Raw genomic sequence first — 26,171 nt, 5'->3', positions numbered from 1 at the left:
CCCGGTGAGAATCCTGATCAAAGGTTTGTGTCCTGATTTAACCCTCTGGGGTAAATCCACCGGGACATCTGTGCCCAAGTGTGGGGTTTTGTCTTCTCTTTGGAATAGTGCAGCATTTTTTGGGTACTTATTTCAGAGAAACTGGGAAGCCACTTTTGGCTCCATCACAGCTCTGGACTCTTATCTCCCTTTGTGGGGGGGGGGGGGGGACTGCTAATACAAAACCAAAAGCCCATCAAACCAGTTAACTTTGTAAGTTTATCTTTCTAAAGAAATCAGGGGATTTCTTAAAAATGCAACGCCTGAAGAATAATAGGCTGGGCTCAGGACATGAAGACACACACAACTCATTATGCTTGCATGAATTACCTGAGAACCATCTGTGACCCCAAGTGTCAAAACGGGTCTTCCTTGTCGTTCACTCGCTCAGAGCATCCCACCAGCCAGTTACCCATCACACCATCCCTGTCATTCATCCTAGACTCCCAAACCAGCCAGCCCCCACCGTGTTCCCTCCCCCACCACTCCCATCCACTGGTGCTGAGGAGTGACTCAGTCGTGCTCTTGCATGTCGCAGTGACTCACAACTTTCATACTGCTGGTATCTGATTTACATTATCTCACGCCTTGGCAATACGGAAGCAGTTATTAGTTCATGTGGAACAAGGAAACTCACATCTGAAGAGACCTGAAAGGAACTGGACTTTGAAGCAAGTCTTCAGAAGGTTCTACATACCATTGGCATAATCAGGTGGACAATGGGAAAAGGCCAGCCAATTATACTTAACTCACCAGAAAACCACCACATTTGCCTTCATTAGGCTATATAACTAGAGAAGTTAATGATTACAGCTCAGCCCAGAGCAACTACAATGGTGAATGAGGCGTAACCCAGATTGCTAGCTTTGCATCTTAATCACCTTGGTCACACAGATACCAAGGGTTTTCTGCACTCATCCTTGCTTTCAACAGATTCTCCTTCCCCAGTAAAGGGAGGCTAAAAACAGGAGTATATGCAAAATCTGGAGAGTGTATACACTTAGGAAATAAAGACAATAAACTCAGTAGTTCAGGACAACCTTGGCTACAAAGTGAATTCAAAACTAGCCTGGACTATGAGATACTATATGAAAACATATAAAAGAAAAGACAACCCAAAGGTATACACCTCACAAAAGAAAGGCAATATGTAAAATTCATAAGCACTATGTTTTCATCTGTTAAACCTGTGAGTGACTAATTTGTAGATTCTGCCTTGAAGGAAATCATAGTTCAGAAAAGGAGATCCTAAAACAAATAGAAAGCCAGGCATGGTAACACACACCTTTAATCCCAGCACTCAGGAGGCAGAGGCAGGCAGATCTCTGTGAGTTCAAAGCCAGCCTGGTCTACAGAACAAGTTTCAGGACAGCCATGGCACTATAATGGGACCCTGTGTCAAATAATTTATTACTTAACATAAAAGAAATGTGTATGGATAAGGTTTAGATAAAAAGCTAAAGGACTACTTGCCCCTGAGGGAGAAGAGGCAAGGAAGTTCATAAGGGTAGCTGTAGGGAAAGCAATAGTAACTCTACTGCTGAAGGTTCAGAGTCCAAATGACTACGAGAAAGATGCCAAGGTAAACACGATGCTTACTGAGGACCTGGTACCCCCGTGGTGTGGGTAGATACTGCCCGCAGCATGGGTCCTTTTTCTCTCTGGGAACTGTATAACCAGTAATAAGACTGAATATCGTTGGGCGGTTGTGGCGCATGCCTTTAATCCCAGCACTTGGGAAGCAGAGGCAAGTGGATTTCTGAGTTCAAGGCCAGCCTGGTTTACAGAGTGAGTTCCAGGACAGCCAGGGCTACACAGAGAAACCCTATCTCGGAAAAAAAACAAAAAAAAAAAAAAAAGAAGACTGAATATCAACTGGAAATTTCTATCCTTGGTCAAGAACAGCTAGCTATGAGAGAGAAATGCCAAGCAAGCCCTCAACTTTGCAGGGGTAGTGCTCTTAGCTATGGTGGGCAAGGCAGAGAAGGGGAACAGGCTACTAAAGGGAAGACCTAATATTTCCCTAGGGATAGATACAAAGTTCCTAGTATGAACATCTATTTTTACTCTTTTTATGCTACATCCAGTGGCCACCATGACAAGTGGTGACTGTCAGGTACTGGAGAATGTGTCATTTATAATGCAGGTGGTATTATAATAAAGCTAGAGGCTGCTGTCTCTAGCAGTCGTCTTAGCTCTCGTCAAGTTTGGCCAGCCTACCTGAAGAAGGACTTTTGGCTGGGTAATAGCCCTTCCTCAAAGGTAAGCAAGATTAGAACGAGGTAGAAGTTCAGGGTGGCCATCTAGGCAGGGCTCTTGAGTAACAAGGCAATCATAACCGGGGAGATGAGAAAAAAAATGAGCAAGGTGGGGTAGTTATTAAATATCTCACATGATTCTTGTGAATTCGAAGGAATTTGGACTTTGCCCAGTAGACAAACTAAGGCCAGTGAAGCACATTGTTTAACTCCATACTGTCTTAAGGCCATTCTAGTCAGTACACAATACAAATCCTCACCACATTCCTAGAAGGATTTGGAAGATAGCTCTGTGCTTGCTGCTGTAGTCCCTGAAGCACCTCTAGACGATGAACTAAGACACAGCTAAGTGTGTTGACACCCACCCAGTGCCTCATTTCCCAACCTCACTCTACCCTCTGGATCCCAGACTCTACCCCTTCAAACACTATATATCATATTGTCTTCTCTCAGTGTTCCCTTTCCAGGATAGACTCTGGAATTACGGAAGTTAAGAGTTAACCTGAGTTTCCTATTTTCTCTTTTGAAGCAGAAAAGCCCTCCTTTCACAGATCCAAACAAGGGTGTGTTGCTTTATTCTCCCATTGGGGTCCAATCTTCAGCCAGTAAAACAGGAAGGACTGAACTGAAATATCTGAACCAGTTTTAATCAGTCCCCTTCCTGGTCTTTCCTCTAATGAAGTGATTACCGAGTTAATAATCTCACTTCACAAGAGGCTGGTGTGTTCATATGGCATTTGAGTTAAGTGCTTTTAGTGACAACCCTGCCAATATCCCCCAAACCTCCCAACCTGGAAGTCGATGAAGCTTTGCTCTTTTATGTACCTTCCAATGTTGTCTCTCTGTTTTCCTTTTTACTCTGCTTTATTGTTGTTCATGAGATCGTATCTCTTGGAACCCCAGCTGGCTTCCACCTGGCCTCCTATCTACTATGTAACTCAGGTTGGCCTTGGGATTGGCAGGTATGGGCTACTGTAGTTGGCTCTTGATACCCTTACCTAGCACGTACCTATAATCTTAGTGCTCAAAAGGTTGAAATAAGAGATTGTATGTTCCAGGCCAGACTAGTTTTACATAAAGACACACTGGCAGAAAGAACTAAAATAAATAAATAAATAAATAAATAAATAAATAAATAAATTGAAGTTCATAGTATTAAATGTTACCTTCTTTTATATTTAGGAATATGTGTGCATATATATGTATGCACTAACAACCAAAAAAGAGGCCCTGAACTTCCCAGAGGTAAGGGAAGCGTATATGGGAAGATTGGAAGGATGACTGGTGGGGAGGTTTAAGGAATTACATTGCAATCTCAAAAAAAAAGAAAAAAGACCAATGTGTCAATGAAACAAAAGTGAAACTTGGTTGTTGTTATTTTCAATTCTATTGTTCTTAGAAACAAGCATACTGTACAATTAACAACAACAACAAAAAAATACCTCCTATTATCCCTCCTCTAAGTCACCCATCCATTGTCTGCTCCTTCACTTAGTTCCTTTCCAATCTCGGCTCTGCATGTATTTACCTGGAGGTTCTAACCCTCAAGGCCCCAAACTCTGCTGAGCTTTTCTTTGACTCAATCCCAGGCATGGGCTGTCATTCTCATTATGTCGGTTTTAAGTATCATGGTTCTTCAAAGCACTGTGTGAGTAAGTATCACCATCTTCTCAGCTCATCTACTTGGCTAGTGTTTTGACTTCAACATGACAATTTCGTCTGTCTCCCAAAGCCATTTACTGACCTGTTCTAGTTGGAGTCAGTTCTCATAATGCTTAGCTTAAGACAAATGTTTTTATCCTTGTAATCTCTCCCATGCAAGCACCCTTCTTCCTCTTTACCTATACTCCTCGAACTGATTGATCTTATCAATCTGTCTTCTCAATTCTTTCACCCAATAACTAAACAACTTGAGAAAGGGAAAACACACACACATACAACCATAACTCCTCTCAACTTAAATTCATGAACCAAAAGTATCTAATGGGCAATGTTCATTGGCCAAATCCCACCATCACCTTGTCCATCCCAAATCCCTGTTCATCCCTCCTGACTCCAGCATTATCATCTCGGACATTCTCATGTCAAGAAATAAGTCTAGGCAGTCAAGTGACAACACCATCCCTTCCCAGCCCCATCTTCCCTATATGCATTCTCTCTACAGCCCTTCCCTGCTGTAAGAACCAAGTATCCTCTGTCTAATAAAGACCAAGCCCTCCATTTGTTGAAGTCTCCTCCCTTTCTTACTCTTCAGCAATTTTATTCCCACTAATGTCCAACCCTCTTTCCAGCTGTAATCTCTAGAAACTCTATTCCACTATCCACTGGGATTAATGAACCTCTCTCTACACTAGCTCCTTCCAAGGACTGTTTCTTTTTTCTTTTATTTTTCTTCACATTTCTTGAATTCTCTGAAAGTCTGGCTTCTGGATTCCACTTCCACAACTCAATCCAGTAAACTTTTGTCCTAGCTTCTCCATTCATCAGTTGTCAAAACCGAACTATTTCACCAAATGCAATCTCTGTAACTGATACAAAAACATCTTCTTTTTAAAACACTCTGGACTTGTCTTCAGAGATCACATTCTCCTAGTTCCCTTCCTGCCAAGAGGCAAATCTATGTAATGACCGATTATTTGTCCCTTCTCTTGCTTGGCATTCTTTATAGGAAATCCCATGTGGTATCAAATATAAACAATGTGCAAAACATTTCCAGCTTGTCTGCTCAGCCTAAACGTCTTTCTGTCTGTCTTTCTTTCTTTTTCTTTTTTTTCTTTTTTTTTCTTTTTTGGTTTTTTGGTTTTTTGGTTTTTTGGATTTGGTTTTTTAGAGACAGGGTTTCTCTGTATAGTCCTGTCCTGGAACTCACTCTGTAGACCAGGCTGGCCTCGAACTCAGAAATCCACCTGTCTCTGCCTCCCAGAGTGCTGGGATTACAGGTGTGAGCCACCACTGCCCTGCTAAATGGCTTTCACTCTCTCGAAATTCTATTTACCCAGTTGTACAAAATGTCTAAGAAGCACCTCAAACTCAGGGCAACCAAACCAGAATGCCTTCTGTCTTCTTCCGTCAAGCCTGATTCTCTCCAAATTCTCATTTTCTCAGTAACTGGCCTAGATGCCCAAGTAAAAATGAGCCTTTTAGCGGAGCGTGGTGGTGCACGCCTATAATCCCAGCACTTGGGAGGCAGAGGCAGGTGGATTTCTGAGTTCAAGGCCAGCCTGGTCTACAGAGTGAGTTCCAGGACAGCCAGGGCTACACAGAGAAACCCAGTCTTGAAGAAAAAGAACCCTTTATTTCGATTTGTTTTAATCTACTATCAAATTTAGTAATCAATCTATTTCAAAAACATCTCCTAAATCTAGCCATTTCTTTCTATCTTTAGCACAATGGTTGTCCACTGATAATTACTTGGTTGAACAACTAAATTCTGTAATTTTTACCGGAAGTTCTCTTTTCAATGTCGCCCCGTACTTCTCACATCCCTGTCTCCTTTCAGCATCCAGAGCAGACTGATTGTACCCAGTCTCACCACTACCCACAACTGGTTCTTGGCAAGTAGAAAATTATTATGTATTATAAAAGTCCATGACCCTCCAAAGCAGCTCAAGTCTGACCAACAAAACTTAATTTCCTAATATATAAGAAGTAACTGCTTCTCAAGGAAAACTAAGCTTTTAAGTTAGGCTTTCCTCTAAGAAGAGATTAAGAAACAAAAGGACCTTTTGTCTTTTTGCTGATGTTGTGAAACAAGGTTTCCCTCTGGGTTCCAGCCTGGCCTGGAGCTCAGGAGTCATCTCTCTTCAGCTCCCAGGCTCTGAGACTGACAAGATGATCCATCACGCCCATCTGAGAGACAAACAGTATTCTACATCATTTTACCTGACCTGCATGGAATCCACCCTAGAATGAGACTGAAGCATTGTAACTTGGATTAAAGCCATACAGAACAAGGCTTTGAGGACTTCACAAGTTTTCTCTTGAATGTTATAAAAAATTCCATACAGACACCCTAAAGATGTTCAAGTCTTAATCTAGTTAGCGATGGTTGGGTGCTGTGAATTGAACTCAGGTCCTCTGGAAGAGCAATCAGTGTTCTTAATTAACTCCTGAGCTATCTCTCCAGCTGCACTTCTATGAGATGGGCATAATGGTACACCTTGGCTTCTTTGTTTATTTGCTTGCTTGCTTGCTTGCTTGCTTGTTTAAGACAGGATCTCACTGTGTAGTTCTGCCTGGTCAGACACTTGCTTTTTAACCAGGGTGACAATGAACTTCCTCTGGGGATTAAAGGTCTGAGGCCACCACAGGCTCTGATACTCATCTTTGCACAGATAGCTCCTTCTGGGTCTTCATGACCCAAGGAAAATGTCAGATTGTAAGACATACTCTCCGGAGTCAGACAAACCTGCAATAATCATATAGTTCTTGTCATCTCAAGTGCCTATTCACCATTTAATACTAATCATGCCTTTCTCCTCCGCTCAAATTCTAAATTCTACAGGAGTGGAGAGTGATCTGTAGACCACTATAGTCCTAATTTGTAGGAAAATGTCCAGCATGTATTAGGCTGATGGATTTGACGAATAGACCACATAGGTGGTAAGGGAAAGAAAGTCCCTGATGCTCCTTAGTGAACAGAAACAAAGAAGGATGGTCCTGCCAGGAACAGGAACGGCAGAGCATCCATCAGGGAGGGAGCAGCCACTGGTGCCAGCTCCCGGGCCCCCAGAGATGCAGCTGGAGGTGCTAATTTGAATATCCCCCAAATCCAGAATAGGGAAGAATCAGGCAATGTGTGTGAGCAACTGAAGGGAAAAGGCAGTGAGCTATGAAGAAAGCCCAGGAAGGAACCTGCAGACAGCCATAAGGAGCACTCCAAAGGTAAGCAAGCTGTCACAGCAACTTGGTGAGCTCAGTGTCATAAGGGAAAAGGCTGAGCAAAATACAGAAATATCAAAAATAAAAAATAAGAACTCATTGGCTTGCCAGTCAGGCCCTCAATAAATAATGATAGAAATAGAGTCATCTGAAATTGGACTCAGAAATTTGGATGCTCCAAAAATTAGAACGCAGGGCAAGGAAGTACAGGAAAACCTGAAGGTAAACTTTCACAAAGCTCAGCCGAAAGGCAGGAAGTGAGCAGTGCGCAGCAGCAGGGAGTGCAGGACGACTGCACAGTTTGAGCTTGGTCCTGTTTGTGTTGGGAAGTTGGAAACTTCTTGTAAATATTTTAAATGCAAATTAGCTGCCCTGCATAGTTGTACAAGTCCGTAATCCTTGGCCTTTAGAAGCTAAAGCAGTTCAATTTGTGTTAAAACTGATCTGAGATACTCAGCAAATCCCTGTCTTACCAAAAGATAATAAAACCAATCCTTTGTTGTTTTATTAGAGACAGGGTCTCACTGTGTAGCCCAGGCTGTCCTCAAACTCACATAGATCTGCCTGTCTCTGCCTCCTGAGTACTGAATTAAACATATGCTCCGCCACTCCATATATATATATTGGTTTTTGGATTTGGTTTTTTCGAGACAGAATTTCTCTGTATAGCCCTGGCTGTCCTGGAACTCACTCTGTAGACCAGACTGGCCTCGAACTCAGAAATCCTCCTGCCTCTGCCTCCCAGAGTGCTGGGATTATAGGCATGCGCCACCACCACCCGGCCCCCAATATTTTTAAAAACAGTAATAAAAATTAAATGTGAGCAAGGATAATTTTTACAGAGTAACTTGAAGGAAGAACATGTCTTTAATCCAAGCATTCCAGGGGCAGAGGCAAGTAAATCTCTGAGTTCAAGGCCATCCTAGTCTACATAGGGAGAACCATGTCACGGGAAAATAAATAAATAAATTAAGTAGTTGGGAAAGAAAGTATGAACTTGGGGTTGGAGTTGACAGAGTCACCTGACAAGTTGGCATGCTACCTCTGTCTTGTATAAGCTGATGGACCCTAAGAAAAAGATATCATTTAAAGACCTATATTCCCATGGTCCTCCGCTCCTAGCTAGAAGGCATTGGTAATCTTCCTTGAAGGCAAGAAAGACTCTGCATTTCCAGCCAAGCCAATGTGAGCCGTGGTGACACATTCACTACAAGACTTGATGTGGAGAAGGTGGGAAGGCTTCTTCCCTTCACTTTCCATTAGTGGGATGGGGCTGACAGCAAAGCTGGCAGAAGGAACTACATCATAAACAGAAAGGATCCGTGGAGTCTGCCCCAGGGAAGAAAGCTGGAGAGAGAAATGAGCTTGCCCTTGTGCCTGGGTCTATTTTCAGATCTCTCTGTTATAACAGTTTAGTCTGCTCTAACCACTAACAATTATGAAATACATGATGATGCTGAATGGGAAAACAGTAGCGAGAAATGGTAAATTCCAGCCCAGCAGTAGTCATAGAGCAAGACTGTGTCTTAAGACAACAGAGAAATGGAGAAAGGCACTGTGCTGTCAAAGTCGGAAGCGGGTTCCTGATTAAAGCAGACAAAGAAATTTCTATGTTCCCGTGATTCATGTGACGGCGCTCACGATCAGGAGCCCAGGCATAAGAGCCGAACCTATCTGTCAGATCTAAGAAGTTTGTAACAATGTCGTGGGTTCCTAAAGTCAAATCCAAAGAAAACTATGGAGTCACCAGGTGGAGAGAGGCGGATGGAGGATCTGGCATTTATATCCAGGGCTGTAATCCCAGCACTCAAGAGACTGAGAGAGGAGCCCAGAGTTCAAGTCTAGCTTGGGCCTCAAACAGATGAAGGCCAACCTGGATCACATTTCTATCTTAAAAAGCAATAAACAAAAATAAAATAAATTTTAAAAATAAAAATGGGAGAGGGGTAGCAGAAGAAATAGAATTATCTCTTCATATCTTCACAAAGAGTTCCAGAAATCTCTATCTAACCAAAAAGACACTGTGTGGCTTTGAATGAGTAGCTGAAGTTCTCTGATCTCCACTGATCCTCTACACAGCAGGATTTACTGCTGATCTGTGAAACAAGAGATAGTGTGCTCCGCACAGTGCCTGGAAACCAGCAGCTTCCCAATAAAAACCTCTTAATTGGGGGCTGAGGGTTGAGGAAGGGTCTCATGTCTCATGGTAGTTGGTGAAAATATTTTTAAGATGACTCTATGAGCATAGGCCTACAGAGAGGTGTAAGGCATACAGTTTCCCTGGCAGGAAAACACATCCAGAAAAGCTAGAGAAAGAACCTCCGAATGTAGAGTAAGAGGAAATGTTAGGCTAGGGTCTGGAGGTAAACAGAACCGTGGACAAGAAAGCTTAGCAGCTTCCACATAGACAGCTCAAGAGTAATAAGCACTTTATGTTTTCTGTGGACTTCAAATCCCTTAATTCTAGCTACCTCGCAGTACAGAGGAGGAAACTGCTGAAGCCCCACTTCCGTAACCTCAGGCTTGCTCCGGAGTAAAAGCTTCTTCTTGGTCAACTTTGACCTCTTCTCCTGGATCATCTTTGACCTCACCTACATACATGGTCACTGAGTTTCTGTTCCCTTAAAGTCCTAGGAACTTGGAGGCTGGAAAGAAGGTTCGGCAGGTAAGACCACTTGCTATTAAAGGCTTATTATAAATATAAAAATGGTCAAAAAATATAAATATAAAAATGGTCAAAGGCAGGGTGGAAACCCCAGGCCAGGATTAAATAATTTCTAACACAGACACACACACACACACACACACACACACACACATACACACACACACACACACACAAATAAAATTTTAAATTAATTTTAAATGAAAGAAATAAAGCAACATTTCTCACTGTGAGTGGGGAGGAGGAAAGTGTCATGAGATTGGAAGAGTGTTGAGAACTTTCAAAGGCAAAACAGAACAGAGGGCACTGACTGGCAAGAGGCAGCTATAGACTTATGGTAGGTTTAAAGAATTTTAATTACTCCAACCTAGCCAGAACCCAGTGAGAGAGAAAGAATCCAGAAACAAAACGGGAGGTGTCCTGAACTTCAAGACAAATACTTAAAGACTTGATGCCACAGGACAGGAGAACTCCAGGAAGGGCAGAGCAAACAGGGGCCTGATCAAAGGCACCACTGGCTTTCTTACAGCGTGACACAACATCCTTTATTTATTCAGTTTAAATGAAAGGAAAAGGGCCATTGAGAACCCAGTCTTCTAAACCATTGTTTTTGTCACTTTGAAATGCACTCAGAAGCCTATTGGGTTATACTGACATATAATAGCATAAAATCTTAACCACAACTTTCCCTCCTCACAGGTACAGAAGCAGCTAAAACGCCTACATTGCCCTAGCAACCATCTGCACGCATGCGCAAGGGAATAATTAGAGTTGTAAATCACAGGGCTCTCTCTCCACTGTCACAAAGTCTTATCAGAGTCACTCTTGCCTGACAGCACCAGCTTCCATAAATCTTATATAACTTACTTCTCTGTTACAGTTTTGAGGTCTCCTTTCCCTACCAATTAAAACCAGTCATAAAATTACATACATGGGCAGTCAAAGATAAGGGTCTCCCCCAAAGAATCACCATCTAAAGTCATTGCCCAGAATGTACCCAAACTATTAGAGTTAAGTGTTGAGAAGTACATTAGCGTTCAAGCTTGCCTGAATAACTAAAAGATGTTCCAAATAATGTAAAACTGTGTCACTACAGATGTACAAGAAAGTTGTCCCTGTACTCACAACACTCCTGACACCAAGAGTGCAAGTTTTTTACACCACTCTTCGAGTTTCATGAGAATTCCAAGTAAAGAGTCCTGTGATTTTCTGTTGTTGTGTCTTGTTTTTTGTTTGGTTGTTTGGTTTTTTGATATGTTTCAGTTTTTCGAGACAGAGTCTCTGTGTAGCTTTGGCTATCCCAGAACTCACTCTGTAGACCAAGCTGGCCTTGAACTCAAGAGATCCACCTGCCTCTGCCTCCTGAGTGCAGGGATTTAAGGTGTGTGAAACCACTGTCCAGTTTTTGTTGTTGTTGTTATTGTTTAAGAATCTTGTATTGAACTCAAATCCAGATTAATTGCCTATATTAGCATTGGTTAAGAGTTCAGTTACACAAACTGACCACACACACACACACACACACACACACACACACACGAATGCACTTCAGACAGTGGGCATGCAATTGGCTTCCCAGGTTACCTACCCTTTCTCCAACAGCCTCCCAAACTAGAATCCCCAACCCTTTTCAAGTTGAGTAACAGGCTATGATAACTCTTTGATTCAATGAAATGCCTTTATAAGCCTATGGTAAAGATCTTACAAAGAATGAAAACAAGCTGGGTGTGGTGAAGCATGCCTTGGATCCCAGCAGAGGCAGGCAGATCTCTGTAAGTTCCAGGCTTCCAAGCCAGCCTGATCTACATAAGTTCCACCCTAAAATACAATAGTGAGACTCATCTCAAATAAATAGAGAATAATATAAATAATAGAGATAAACATGAAATAAAGAACTGTATGGCTCAACAAGGAAACAGGACCAAGGAGTTTCCTCCTCTCTCTCCTCCCACCCTTCAAATATTCTGAAACCCAGGTTTTCCAAACCCATGATTTAGGGGTTTGTGAGAGCTCCATTATGGAGTCTCATTGGACCACCGCAGTTCAGGATTATCTCTAACCTCTTTCTCTTCCCAGAAGTCAAAGATGCAGCGGAAGTTTCAACTCTGATTTCAGCAGTGAAGCCTCGGAACTACCTGTCAGCCCCGGGCACCCAGCTCCCATCCCTGAAGCTATCTACAGACTCCTAAGTAATCTCAAGAATGTACAAAAGTGTGCTCAACCCAGAAATCCCACGACTCTTAGACCTTCCAGGGTCAGAAACGGAGAATAGGCATTTCTTCCTTTTTTTATGTTTTGTTAGGTGCTCCTGAGAACTAACATACGTGTTTTTCACTGCACCCAGCTCCTGTATCGTTATTTCAAAATATAATAATAAATGGTTAATTAAGGAGAACCTAAAATTTACCAGATAATTCTTCTCTTCAATGAGCTAACCCAGGCTTCACCACACTTTGCTGCAACACATATCTGATGTTGGAAGAATCAAAATTCTTAGCAGAAATAGGGGAAGTAAGTAAGATAAGGCTGGATGTGATGGATCTCTGAGTTCGAGGGCAACCTGGTCTACATTGCTAGTTTCCGGCCATCGCAGGGCTATATATTGAGCTGCTATCTCAAGTCCTGGGACTAAAGGCAAGTATCACTACACCCTGCTATATCAGCAGCTCTTGCTTTCTTTCTCCTTGGTGACTGAAATGTGTCTCTGGCTTTAGAATATAAGAAAAGGTCTCTCCTAAACGTGTTTCCACCTTGGCTCTTTCACCACAAAAGCTGAATGTAATCATCCACCCAGTCATATATCTGTTTTATCCATCATGTCAACAATTCAAACACAAGACACAATAAGCACAATGAAGTACATCCTTTATGACCCAGAGCAATAACAGTTCCTCCTCCTATATAACATTCCGTGTGCATTTTCTTCTTCTCTCAAAGTAATAAAATGTAGTGGAATTATCCAAATGCTTTCAAGGGCATTTAAAACCTGCTTCAAAGCAAGGCATGATATAGCACATGCTTAGAATCCTGGTATTTGAGAGGCTGGGGCAGGAGGATTTCCATGACTTCAAGACTAGCCTAGGTCCAAAGTTTGGACCAACGTGGGCTCCTAAAGTGATGATCTTTTTTGTCTTTAGGATGTTTTAAGCCTGTTGTCAGTGGTACTCTCTTCAAAATCAACTTGTTCCCAACAAGTTCAGCCATCAACAGTTATCTGTAGGGTCAGAAATAACTTCTGAGAAATTTCTCATTAGGTGGTCTCTCATTCTGAGAAACATCACAGAATGTATACAAACTAAGATGGCTTCCACCTCACTAGGCAACTAGGACCAGTTACATATGTATTCAATTAAAATGATGTTATTATGTAGCACCAGAATGCATGTTTTGTTTCACTAAACAAACACGTCAAACATTGATCTAAGCTAACAGTAATTTTCCTTTATCTACTACTTATTACTGGGTAATGGTGCACACAACTGTGTAAAACTTCTTTTAAAAAGTCAAATGTAACATCTGTGCAATTTCTAGGGCTTTCTAAAGTATTGTTTTTGCACTTGGGCTAGCCTTTGGAGTCCAGGCATTGAGCAGAACGAATCAAGTTTCAGAAAACATCACCACCATGTTCCAAAAATAAAGGAAAGAAATTAGATAATGGTCCGGAAATTATTCCTTCTTCTAATAACCACAGCCGCCACTTGCCCTCCTCCTGCATGACTTATGAAAACTAAATCACCTGACTAACTGTCTTCTTTTTCCCAAAATTTGCCTTTCGAATACAAAAGAAAAATAGGAAGGATGCTAGCATTTTAGAGTTTCTTGCCTCTGGGGCACATTATTAATGACTGTAGACCTGCTATATAACTACCATTACCCGTATTTTGCCTATGAGACTTAGTAAGTTTGAACATGTTCCCTAAGGTCAAAGCCTTCTGTTTCTTAGATACATTGTTCCAGTTTAGTCACTGCTGGAGAAAGCTTTGTGGGAGCCTATTACAAACGAGCTAGAGCTAAGACTCCAGGTGCTAAGATCTGAAAGTGTGTAAGACACACCCAACTCCAGTCAAAACTTACATCCTGGCTAAGGACAGGACATAAAGGACCACACACGGTAATGTAAGAATTATATCAGTATATCAACATGATTTATCCACAATGGCCATCAAATCTTTTTGATTGTCTATAAATGGCATTAGTTACAAGACTCAGCAGCGGGGTGTGACATCCACTGAGAACTGCTAACTCTGTATCCTTCTCATTAACAGAGAAGCAACTAACTGCCTTCCCAGGCTGCCTACAGGGGCTCACTTATGAGGTGACTAAGTGACTAATGCTCTCAGAAAGCAGAGTTCTAACAATTTTGTCTCTCATCCCAAATTCTCTTTTCCATTATTCACTGAGGTGAGGGGTTAGATTGCTAAAATGAAGGAAGTGTGGTCGTTTGACTAACATCCCTATGAGAAACGGGGAGGTTTCACCACACTCATCACTGAAGCCCCAGAGACAGCACATGCTATCCATTGGACAATGACATCCAGGCCTCATATGCTGACCAATAGCTCCCAAGAAGTCCCTAGTCCCAGAATGGCCATCACCAGCACTTTCCACCTTCAAAAAAAAGAAACTCCAAGACTCTCAAACTTATATATATATATATATATATATATATATATATATATATGCAAAATACAAAGTTTTTGTTTTAAGAAAACAGGACATTAATTTACCAACTTCCTTCTCTGTCCTACTTGTACAAATTAACAAATGTAGCTTTTGGCTGTTTCTGTAGCAACCTCCTGGGGTATTTATTTGTTGTGACACTTAGATGCCCCAATCACTGAGATTTTTGTGAGAACTTGTGTGGCTTGGGGAAAGCCGCTTCAGGAGTACATGTATCTTCCTGCGGGATGAAGGATGGTCTAGGGGCTATCACCTGCTAAAAGCCTTGCTAAAACTGCAGCACTCAGCAAACTTTCCTTGGCAAGACGCAGTTGCTTTGTGGAGAGCGGAGGCTGATGCCGCTGTACACTTTGCATTTCCTCCTGGGTCAGTCATACCCTGGCAACTGAGTTTCTCAAAGTAAGCCTCCTCCCCCATACAGAAGGGTCTTCCCCCGCCTCACCTCAGAAGGAAACAGCAAGCCTCCACACTAGACAAGCCACATTCACAAGTTAAAAGTTTGCATAAAGTTTCATTGATGTGGGAACGCCCTGCCTCCAGCTAGGTAAAGTGTATCACAAACGTATTCCAGCCTAGCCTAACCCTGAATGAGAATCGTGCTCCTCCTCCGCGGGTGAGAACAAATTCTCAGTCTCACCCCAGTTTCCCGCCGCCACCACCTCCACCTCCACCTCCACCTCCGCCACACCGCAGCCCCACAGAGTCACACAAGTCAGAGAGAGACCACTTCCTCCTAGAAACAGGGACAGAGGATCAGGTCGCCAGGACGCACACACCTGAGATCGGTCGTCACGCGCGAGGGGCTCGGCAAGCAGGGGAGTCTCAGGATCCTCCAGCCAGAACGGAGTCGGCCTCACCGAGAACTAGAGTGGCCCTGAGCTCGCGGCGAGCGCGCCGGGATGTCACCGGGTCAGGCGGGGCCACGGTAATCCGACCCGCCCGCCGACGCCCCTCCCGGCCACTTCCTCCTCCCCTCGTGCGCCTCCGCCTCCCCAGGGGATGATCCAGCGACTCTGCCACCGCCAGCAACGCGACACCGCGGCCGGGGCTCCTGAGCCGGGCTGGGAAACGCGGAAGTGCAGCCTGTGGGGAAGGACAGCCTGCAGACCCCGCGCTCTGGGCCTCGCGGGGACGTGAGCTGGCCATGCCCGGGGTTATCGATCCTGCCCGGCGCCGGGCCCGGCGCCCCGGAGGAGCGTGACACCATAAGGGCCACTCCTCGCCAGCTGGAGGAAAGACGAGAGGGCAGAGCTAGGCCGGGGAAGCCTGCGTGGTGTCGGATTTCTGGCCCTCCCCACGCGGGCCACTCCTGCCATCTGCCCGGGAGGAGGACGTTCCCCGCCTGCTGCCCGCCGGGGTACTCTTACCTGATCACGCGTCGCGCGCCCTCAGATCCGGAGTCCCTTCCTCCGCTCCTCCCAGTCGCCAGGCTTCCCTGGGCCTAGAAAGGCGTCTAGGAGTCGGGGGACCCTAGGGACTCGGCCTGCAGCTCTCGGCCCAGATACCCCAGCGTGTTCTGTGGGAGCTCCAGGCCTCTGGACCCCGGGTCTGAATTTTAGCACCGGGACCCGCGGAGAAGACCAAGTCCAATCAGCAAGGGTGGGATGCTGAGCGCTGGCCCAGCGGGCCCGGCCTCGTACAGGTGGGTGGAGGCGGAGAACCCAGGCTGCGGAGCCACAGGCTTCCCACTTGCACCCCTTCCCAACCCGACCCTGCCCACTGAGCATGCCCAGCTCACTTGTTGCCACTACAAGGGTTAGGCAAAACCCAAGGGTACCCAAGGAGGGCTCAGGTTGGGTTCCGAAAGACCCCACTTTAAATCCTGAGATCATGGTGTTGAAAAGTGTGTAGGGACTAATCCGAAAAGCTCCTCATGCCAAATTAGTTTGAAGGAAATTGTAGCAGTGTTTAGTAATCAATTACTAAGTCACGAATTTAGTATTCTTAAACACTGTAGAATTCCTACAGTTAACTCAGAGAAACGGGTCACAAACTCACAGTAACTTCTGGGAGACTGACACTCTGTAAAGACAAAACAACTTGTTCCAGGCCTTGGATTTGTTAAATTTAGGATCTAAGTTTGTGAGCTAGGAAGTACCTGAGTCACAAACATCCCCCTTGAGTCTGCGCTTCAGACCTAACCAAGAGATCAAGATTCACACTGAGGGTGGAGAGCTGATGTTCAATAGCTCCATCCTAAATGATTCTAGTTTGAGAACCCTAGTAGTAAGCATTGACTTCCGGTTTTCTTGTTTTTTCAGATCCCAAATATTTACTTAGCAATTCAGGGCATTTCTCAGCAAAGAAGTAGGTCGAAATCAGGCGCCTAGGCTGGCTTCCCGCTAACTCACCTAAAAGATTTCAGTTCCTGGAAATGGAAACCAATCCATCCACTTTCTCTGGTGCCTATAAAAAATGATTAAAAGTTTGTTGGTTAAAAAAAAAAAAAAGTTTGTTGGTTTTAAATGAATGTGTGAGTGAACAGTGTGTTTCTGGCCCAACTATGTCAAGTCTTTCATCACTAACTGCTCCATCCACGAAGGATTCAGTTCTCATAATAAGCCCACGAGCAGCCCCTCAGACCTCGGCATAACGTAGAGGAGAGAGGATAGAGAGAGAAATCAGAAGCGTTGGGTAGCATTGCACTTGACAAAGATGGGCCCCCCAAACAAAAAAAGATCAGAACAGGAAGCATCCAATAGGATTCCCCATGAGCCCAAAAGGACAAAGATGTGGGTGGGTGGGGGCAGGGAACAGAGCCAGAAAGCAACCCCAAACAATCCACGTTTTTTTTTTTTTTTTTGGAACTTCTTTGCCAAAACCACTGCATTTTGGCATTGTTCGTGTGCGTATCACATTTCATCTCCACCAGTGCTGTGAATAAAAGGAGCAAAAATAGAGAGGAAAAATGTTCTACCGGCAGATATATTCACGAATTAAAACTACCGCTTGCTTCTAACTGTTCAGATTACAACTAACTTAGAATGTGTTTTGAAAAAACAAAGCGAGCAAGGAGCAGGTCCGTGGTGGCGCACGCCTTTAATCCCAGAGCTCTGGGAGGCAGAGGCAGGCAGATTTCTGAGTTCAAGGCCAGCCTGGTCTACAGAGTGAGTTCCAGGACAGCCAGGGCTATACAGAGAAACCTGGGGGGAGGGGGGGAGAAAAATCAAAAAAAAAAAAAAAAAAGAAGAAGAAGAAGAAACAAAGAGCGGTGCCAGCTGGGGACAGCAGTGTGGCCTATGTAGCAAGTTCCGGGGCAGCCAGAGCTACAGTGAGGCCTATCTGAAAGGGGCGAGGTCATTTTTTAAGTGAACAACAGATAACTTCAAAGTGGAAAGGCTTAAGGTAACTGCTTTAAAATATCACAGAAACGTATAAAATCTAAAAGTATCCTTTACTGTTCTTTAATTACCTCATTCATGTCTGGTTTGTTTTTAGAGACTGGGTCTCTAAACTCACTCTGCAGACCTAGAATTAACCCTTTAGACCAGACTGGCCTCTGCCTCTGGAGTGCTGAGAGGAAAGGCGTGCGCCACCACCACACCTGGCTCCATGAGTATTTTCTAAGGGCCAGAAAATATTTAAAGCCATATTCCCCTCTCCGTCTAATGTGGAAAGCGTGAAGCTGTTTTTAAGGCTGCTGTTTGTAAGGACCTGATTTGGCATTTGTTCAGCCTTCTTATCTCTGCCCAGGTGTCTTGCTTTTATTATGATAAAAACTCCACTGAAAGAATTTGTTTGAGGATTGGAATATCAGGAACACAGTTTCCCAAATGCTTAAGCAAATTTCTATCATAACGGAAATATCTGGGCAGGGAGTGAGAAGATACGCATTAGTTCATGGATTGCTCTTTGGAATCTATGAACAACATTTTCACTTAAAAAAAAAAAATTAAGAGGCTGGAAAGATGGCTCAGTGAATAAGAATACTTGCTCTTTTTTCAGAGGACCATGGTTCAATTCCCAGAATCCACATGGAAGATCATAGCCTCTGTAACCCCACCTCCAGGGAATTCAACATCTCTGGCCTCTGACGGCCCACACTCATGTGCACACACACACACACACACACACACTCAGACACTCACACACACACACACACACACACACACACACTCAGGCACTCACACACACACACACAACTATATGTCAGTACTACTACTAATAAAAACACTTTTCTTTTTGCTACTGCTGTTCTTTAGTCATGGAATTCAATAACAAGGCAAGTTTAGGTATGAGACACAGTAGAGATCAAGAAGGAAGCGCTACTGGTTGCCATATTTGAAAACATATAGCAGTTATTGCAGCAGAGGCAATCTCAGGCCTATACCTTGGGAGGGTAAAGTTCAAAGTCCTTCGCCTTAGCATCATAAGCATGACAAAGCATTTAGAAAGCTGCCAGTTCCTGCCTTACTCTAACTCTAACTCTGCGGACAACTTTGGTGCCACCTAACTTTTCTTACACTCCTAAGAGTCACCAGCCTGTAATTCCAGCTACTTGGAAGAGCCCAAGTTCAAGACCTGCCTGAACTACAAAGGGAGTACAAGGCCACGCTGGATGACTCAGCCAGACTCTGTCACAGTGTTTTAAAAGAAAGGAGCCAGCAGGACGGTGGTGGCACACGCCTTTAATCCCAGCACTTGGGAGGCTGAGGCAGGCGGATCTCTGAGTTCGAGGCCAGCCTGGTCTACAGAGTGAGTTCCAGGACAGCCAGGGCTACACAGAGAAACCCTGTCTCAAAATAATAATAATAATAATAATAATAACAAGGATCCAGTCTACCCACAGCCTTAGCATACTGGGGGCCCTGGGCTTGTTTCCCAGCACTGTTCAGGAAGAAAGGGGAGGAGAGAAGTCAGCTCAAAACTGTCACGGATTTTCACCCATATGTGTCTGTCCAACTCTGAAAAGCTCTTTCCTCTACACACATGCACCTTACCAGAGTCCAGTTCCCCTACTGTTTTTTCTTCATTTACTTCATATCTCATCAGTCAATGTATGCCACTGGCTATACACACCCTTGGAACAAAATAAATGAGAATTATTTTTCTCCTTCCCAATCAAGGATGCACAACTTCTACTATGATCTTAAATCCAGTTTCTGAGATGGGGGATGCTTTTCCAAATGGAGGAAGCAGGGGCATTGCTGCTATTAGTGAACCATGTCTGGCTTTGTCCTACCACACAGTATACTAATCACAAAACAATACATTTTTACAAAGCAGAAAAAAGTTTAGTTACAAGGTGGCCAAGTGTGGGAGGTAAGATCCAAATCTCAACAATATATTGAGGATATAAGGTTTAGAGAAATGGATGGGGTGAAAAAGTGTTATATGGGAGGTGGGGGCAATGGTTTGGAGAGGTTAAGTGACCAGGCCCATGCTTGTGTGATTGAACATGATGACTCTTAATGAAACATTGTATAGACAATGGTAATATTAACACTATCTGAAGATTTTGTAGCTCTCAGAAAAAGCTCTAAGCTAGCGGCTTATGGGATGCCTGCCTATCATCTCTGTGCCCAGGAAGGCAAAACAGGAAGATTTCAAATCTGAGAGCAATGTGGGCTCCACAGTGAGACATGAGACCCTGCCCCCAAAAATGGGGGCATGGGACCTTTGTAATGAATAGTATTAATTTTTTGTTTTTTGTTTTTGTTGTTTGTTTGTTTGTTTGTTTTTTGTAGACAGGGTTTCTTTGTATAGCCCTGGCTGTCCTGGAACTCACTCTGTAGACCAGGCTGGCCTCGAACTCAGAAATCTGCCTGCCTCTGTCTCCCAGAGTGCTGGGATTACAGGTGTGCACCACCAACACCTGGCTAGTATTAATTTTCAACCTGACAGCATTTACAATTGCCAAGGCCAACTTCTGAGCATGTCTGTGAAGATGTTTACAATGCTGTAGTGTTTTGGATGAAAATGTCCCTCTTAGGATCAAAGGGAGTGGCACTAATATTAGGTGTGGCCTTATTGGAGGGATTATATCACTGGGAGTGGGCTTTGAAGTGTCAGAAGTTCCAGCCACATCTAGGGTCATTCTCTAGCTGGTCATTCCAGCTGCATGCCAATCCAGATGTAGCACTCTTGACTCCTTCTCTTCCATGCACCATGTCTTCCTGATCTAATGACAATGGATTAAATCTCTGAACTGTAAAGGGTCCCAATTAAGTGTTTTCCTTTATAAGCATTGCTATGGTCATGGTGTCTCTTGACAGCAATAGAAACTCTAATTAAGACAGAAGTTTATCAGCCTTGATGTACCAGGGTGGGGGGATAACAAGGGGGATCCCCCCACATCTGCTCTGAGAAGAAGGGGAGGGGTGGGAGAAGGGTTGTGGGAGGGGTGTCAGGGAGGGGCCAGTGAACAAAATGTAAAGTGAAAAAGTAAAAAATACATAAGTAATAAAACAAATCTAATTAATCAATTCTAAAAAGATGGAGGCTTAACTGAGACAGGAAAACCACTCTTACTGTAGGTAGAAGCATCCCATGGAATGGAGTCTTGCACTAAATAAAAAAGGAGAAAGTGAACTGAGCTCTGTCAGCTTCCTGCCTGGGCAGCTGCCCTGCTCCCCCATCGCAACTAGAGGGGATCACACTGGGGCCGTGCCTCCCCGCGGGCCCGTGCCTCCCCACGCCCCTCCCTGACGGACTATGCTCTACCTGTGAGGCAGAACACCCTTCCATCCTGAAGTTAAAAATGTGTCTAGCACATTCAGCCCTCTATTCGAAGTCTTCACAGACAAGTGAAGGAGGAGCTCGCGATCTCAAGAGAAGCAGCTTTGCAATCCCTGTACCATAACCCAGACAACCACCTCCATGTCACAGCCTTCGCAGCCCGACACGCTCTCTGCAGTCACGTTTGTGCGGGAGAGCTGTGCCACCCCAGAAACAGTGGCCTTTCCTCTTACATTACCTAAAAGCTAACAAAGCTGTCACTCACTCAGGGCCCCCCACAGTTTTCTAAAAGATTCTTTCATGCCCTCTGTATGTTTGCTTTGTATGTTTGCCACAGTTGGGGGAATGGAACCCAGGACATCCGCCACGTGACTGTGGATCTAGAAATCCTGTGCATTTCTAGAGAAACAAATTGACCCGTTACCAAACATGTTCAGTGTTCATTAAAGCTCACAATACAACTCCGGAAATACTAGAAGTAGGAAGAACCACGAATGTTATTGGGTTCCTCACTTTGGTTTTACAAACGAGAAACCAGAAGCTCGGAGCTAAACTTAAATAACTTCCGTAAAGTTGCATTGTTAGCTAGACGAAGAAGTAAGAGAAAAAAATAGAGAAACGGCATAATCTCTGATATGCTTTCATGCAGAGCCTTCACCATGGTCTGGTTCTGTATCCTGGTGCCGTCATCAGTGAAAGATGTTAGTAACGACCAGTTATGTGTCATTTACTTTATACCAAACACTACTCTTCAGCAAAATGCACACAATCTTTATTTTTGTTTATTTATTTATTATTATTGCCATTATAATTATTATTATTATAATTATACAGTATTGACAGTACTGCAGAAGGAACCTAGTGCATTATGTTTTTCCCCAAGTGCTTCACTTGCACCTGTGAGCTGTAGCCCTAGCTGATTAGGTAGGTTTTTTTTTTTTGTTGCTGTTGTTTTTGTCTGTTTTCATTTGTGGTTTTTTTGTTGTTGTTGTTGGTGGTGGTGGTGGTGGTTTTGGTTGTTTTTTTTTTTTTTTCCTTTTTTTTTTTTTGATTTGGTTTTTTCGAGACAGGGTTTCTCCGTATAGCCCTGGCTGTCCTGGAACTCACTCTGTAGACCAGGCTGGCCTCGAACTTAGATATCCACCTGCCTCTGCCTCCCAAGTGCTGGGATTAAAGGGGTGCGCCACCACTGCCCTTCTTTTTCTAGTTCCTTCCCATTTTCTGGCTAGTTCTGTCTTCATCTGTGTCTATGTTCTCTCTCTAACCTGTCTCTGTAAAACTGCCCTGGTAAAAGTGCTGTACACATATATACCTCTCTTCTCTCTCTGCTCTCTCTCTCTCTCTCTCTCTCTCTCTCTCTCTCTCTCTCTCTCTCTCTCTCTCTCCTCTGCTCTTACATAGCCTCTTATCCTCTGCTGTTCCTCTGTGAGTTGGATATATCCTATCTGCCTATCTCTGACTCAACTGTCAAATCTTTCTTTGATTCGTCACGTCTACCCCTCAATTAGACGTCACTACATCACTTTCCAACAAGGCTGCTTCCTTTTACAAACTAATTTTACCTTAAAGGTGTGTACTAAGGGCGTGTTTGCATTCCAGCCAGAGAGATTAAAGGTGTGTTGCCTGTCTGCATTCCAGCAGGATCACGCAGATCTAGGTGTTTGGATGTGATTCCTAGCAGAGCAGCCACGTTGCTGGATTAAAATTCCTCTACATTTTCTGAGTCAGGTTCTCAGGATGTGACCCTGATTCACCTGGAACTCTTTGTAGGCCAAGTTGGCTTTGACTTCACAGCAATATTTATGCCTTCCCCATACTGGGATAAAGTTGGGTGCCAGTACACCCAGCAAATAATCTTTAAATTTTAGGTTAACTTTGTGGATTTTTTTGTTGTTTAGTTTGGTTTGGTTGTGATAAATGAGTAAACTGGAGACAACATGTCAACACAACCCAATGAGCAAATGGCCAAGACAAGACTGAATGTGATAATGTGTGTAAAACATCAGAAAAGCCACTGAATGCAGACTTTGAGGACTCAGAATTCCCAATACCAAACTCGTCATTCTGATCTTTCCGATTTTTTATTTTCCCGCTATTATTATTTTCCCCCTATTATTGTTGTTTTTGGAGATGGTAGTGGTGTGTGCGTGTGTGTGTGTGTGTGTGTGTGCGCGCGCGCGCGCGCGCGCGTGCGCGCGCACGCGCGCGCGCTTCCTTAGTGTGAATAGTGGAACGTGTACATCGTAGAATTGTGTGGTATCAGAGAACAACTTTGTAGAGCAGTTCGTCTTCCACCTTTACATGGGTTCTGGGTGACCAGTTCCAGTGTCCAAGCCGTGAAGCTCTAGCCTGATCCATTTTCCTAACCCTCATTCCAATTCTTGGTTGAGCATCCTGTCAAAGACCCTCTGTGCTGAGCTCTCTCTGTATGTTCACATCCAACTTGCGCACGTTGCTTAGTGTATTTTAACTCGTATATACCTCTAATCTCGCCCATTGTGTGTAGTAATTGAAAACGCCAAGAAGCTAACTAAAAACTAAATAAAGACAAGTTTATTACTCACAAATGCAAAAAGAGATAGAGCGTTGCTGAAAAGCTAACAGTACTGTTCAGGAAAATGTTAATTAACCCCTTCCCCCCTTCCGTAGGAAGGGGACCATTGTCTTAGAGACGCTAAGATTCAAAGAGCTCAGTTAGTAGATCCCCACCTACCTGTTACATGGATTCTTAACGGTGGAGTTATAGACATCTAAAATATCCAACAGAAGATCTCCCCATGTCAATGCCTCACAGAGTTAGGATCAAGAATGAAATGAAAATATATGATCCTTGAAAAGACGAAATAAAATACTAAATATATTTTAAGACGGGTACTTGCGGTTTTATGCCCACTTTATAGGAATCTGGGAAAGTGTTCTTAAAATAAAAGTTTAAAGCATCAATATAACATGGTACCAAGAAACTTGCTTCGATTTGGATGTCTTGGTGGGTGGGGAGGGGAAGAGACTTTGTCCTCCTTTTCTGGACAGCAGCCTCAAGCTCTGTTCCCAGGTCTCAGGGCAGCACTGAAAACAAGGCTTTTCAAATGCTGATGAGCTAACCTGGATCCGTTTTCTCTGGAACACAGCATTCAATTTTAATAGCTCCCGGAAGCTGGTGAGTGAGCAGAAAAGCCCCAGGATATTCATGCAGAGGGCAGGATGAAGCATTCCTTGAAATGGAGAACTGAGTTCAGAGCAAAGTCAGTTGCCATTCCTTCGAATCTGGTAACCAAGCCCAGGGCAAGCTGCCCTGGGAACTGAGATTCCTGCAGTTCTGCACTGGAAGTCCTTAAGTCTCCTGGAAATCATTGAAAACGCAGTAGTAAAAACCTTAGTAACCCTGATCGCCCCACTGTGAAAATGAAGAGAACCTGGAGTCTTAAACTCAGTGCTCACAGTGGAAGTAAGACCAGTCCCCAGAATTACACATGAAAAGCATGATTGATTGATTGATTGATTGATTGATTGATTGATCTGAAGAGCAAACATAGATCAGAAACAAGCAAGAGTGATGTCTTTGTATTATTAACTTAAAAATTAGATTGTTTGGGAGACAGAGAGGGGCAGTTCTCTGTTAGGCAAGCTTGATCTACATAATTCCATAGTTCAAGGGCAATGTAGTGAGAATCTGTCCCAGCACACACACACACACACACACACACACACACACACAGAGAGAGAGAGAGAGAGAGAGAGAGAGAGAGAGAGAGAGAGAGAAGACTGTTGAGTTTAGGAGCTTTGAAACAGGCAGGCTTTGACCTAATTTCAACCAAGCCAAGATGAAAGCATTTTGCACACAGAGAACATGCCAGAGGCTAACAGGTGCTGTGTCCTGTTACACATTGGCTTCCAAACCTTTCTCTCATTCCTCCTCTATCAGCAAAATCATCATCATCATCATCATCAGAGGCTGATATGTGGAAGGCAGGGAGCCTTGCTGCTATCTGGGAATTACAAATTGAAGCTTTTCTCTCTCTTCTTCTCTTCTCTCTCTCTTCCTCCCTCCTTTCCTTTTTTTCTTTCCCCCTTCTTTTTCCCAGCTTTTTTTGAGACAGTTTTTCTGTGCAGCCCTAAATATCCTACAATTCACTCTGTAGACCAGTCTGACCTCAAACTCAGAGATTCACCTGCTTCTGCCTCCAAGTCCTGGGTTTAAAAGTGTGCACCACTCTCCCCCCATACACATACCCCTTATCCAGAAGTAAACGTTTCAAAGAATTCTGTACAGAGTGTAAGAGAATAAAACAGGAAAACACCCTGTAACTGCCATTAAAGAGAAACTGCACTTTAGTGGGTGGCTATTTGGTTTGCTTGTTTGGATACTGTGTTACTGGAGACTAAATTTCTACCTCTTCCTCTTTTGTGCCTTTTTGAGATTTTTATTCATATATGAGAAGAAACACAGCCTTTTTTGAGTCTAGTTTATTTTGTTTCATATGGCGATCTTCCATTTCTTCAAAGCACAAATTCTAATTTGTCTTTGTGGCCACCTAACAGCCCACGTATGTGTGCAACATAAGAATACACCACCTGACAGTCTGCTTTTCCACCACTGTGCTCTGTACAGATGCAGTATTTTTACCTTGGGTCTTCCTCTATAGCCTAGGCTAGCCCTAAACATCACAGCCACCCTCCACGTTAGCTTTTTGGGTGTTGAAGCTACACATTGTGCTGCTATGCCTGGCTGTTGCTGTCATGTGAAAAGCATCGTCTTCAGACTAGTGAGAGGCAAATACAGTCTTAGCTGAGAGTGGTGGCAGACACACCCATCATCCCAACACCCATCATCCCAACACCCATCATCCCAACACCCATCATCCCAACACCCATCATCCCAACACCCTGAGGAATTTGTTGAGTTCCAGGTCAGCCTGGTTTGAAGGAGAACTCAGCAATAAATGAATAAATAAATGTTTTAAGAGCTCCCG

The 26,171-nt window shown here is 43.7% G+C and overlaps 1 protein-coding gene across 2 annotated transcripts in view; it reads right to left on the bottom strand.

Annotated features, from left to right (window-relative positions):
- Gpd2 (glycerol-3-phosphate dehydrogenase 2) overlaps window positions 1–16,130 on the bottom strand; it is a 134,418-nt gene extending 118,288 nt beyond the window's left edge. Inside the window, exon 1 of one of the 2 annotated variants that reach the window (XM_052182500.1) lies at window positions 15,891–16,130. The gene's annotated coding sequence lies outside the window, so the exon portion shown is untranslated. Of the gene's footprint in view, window positions 1–15,299; window positions 15,427–15,890 lie in introns of those variants that run through there. The other variant, XM_052182499.1, reaches the window with a different exon arrangement.
- Between the last annotated feature and the right edge of the window lie 10,041 nt (window positions 16,131–26,171).

This window comes from Apodemus sylvaticus, chromosome 5 (assembly GCF_947179515.1).
Source record: "Apodemus sylvaticus chromosome 5, mApoSyl1.1, whole genome shotgun sequence".
Lineage (NCBI taxonomy): Eukaryota > Metazoa > Chordata > Mammalia > Rodentia > Muridae > Apodemus > Apodemus sylvaticus.
This window is presented reverse-complemented; position numbering and strand designations above follow the sequence as displayed.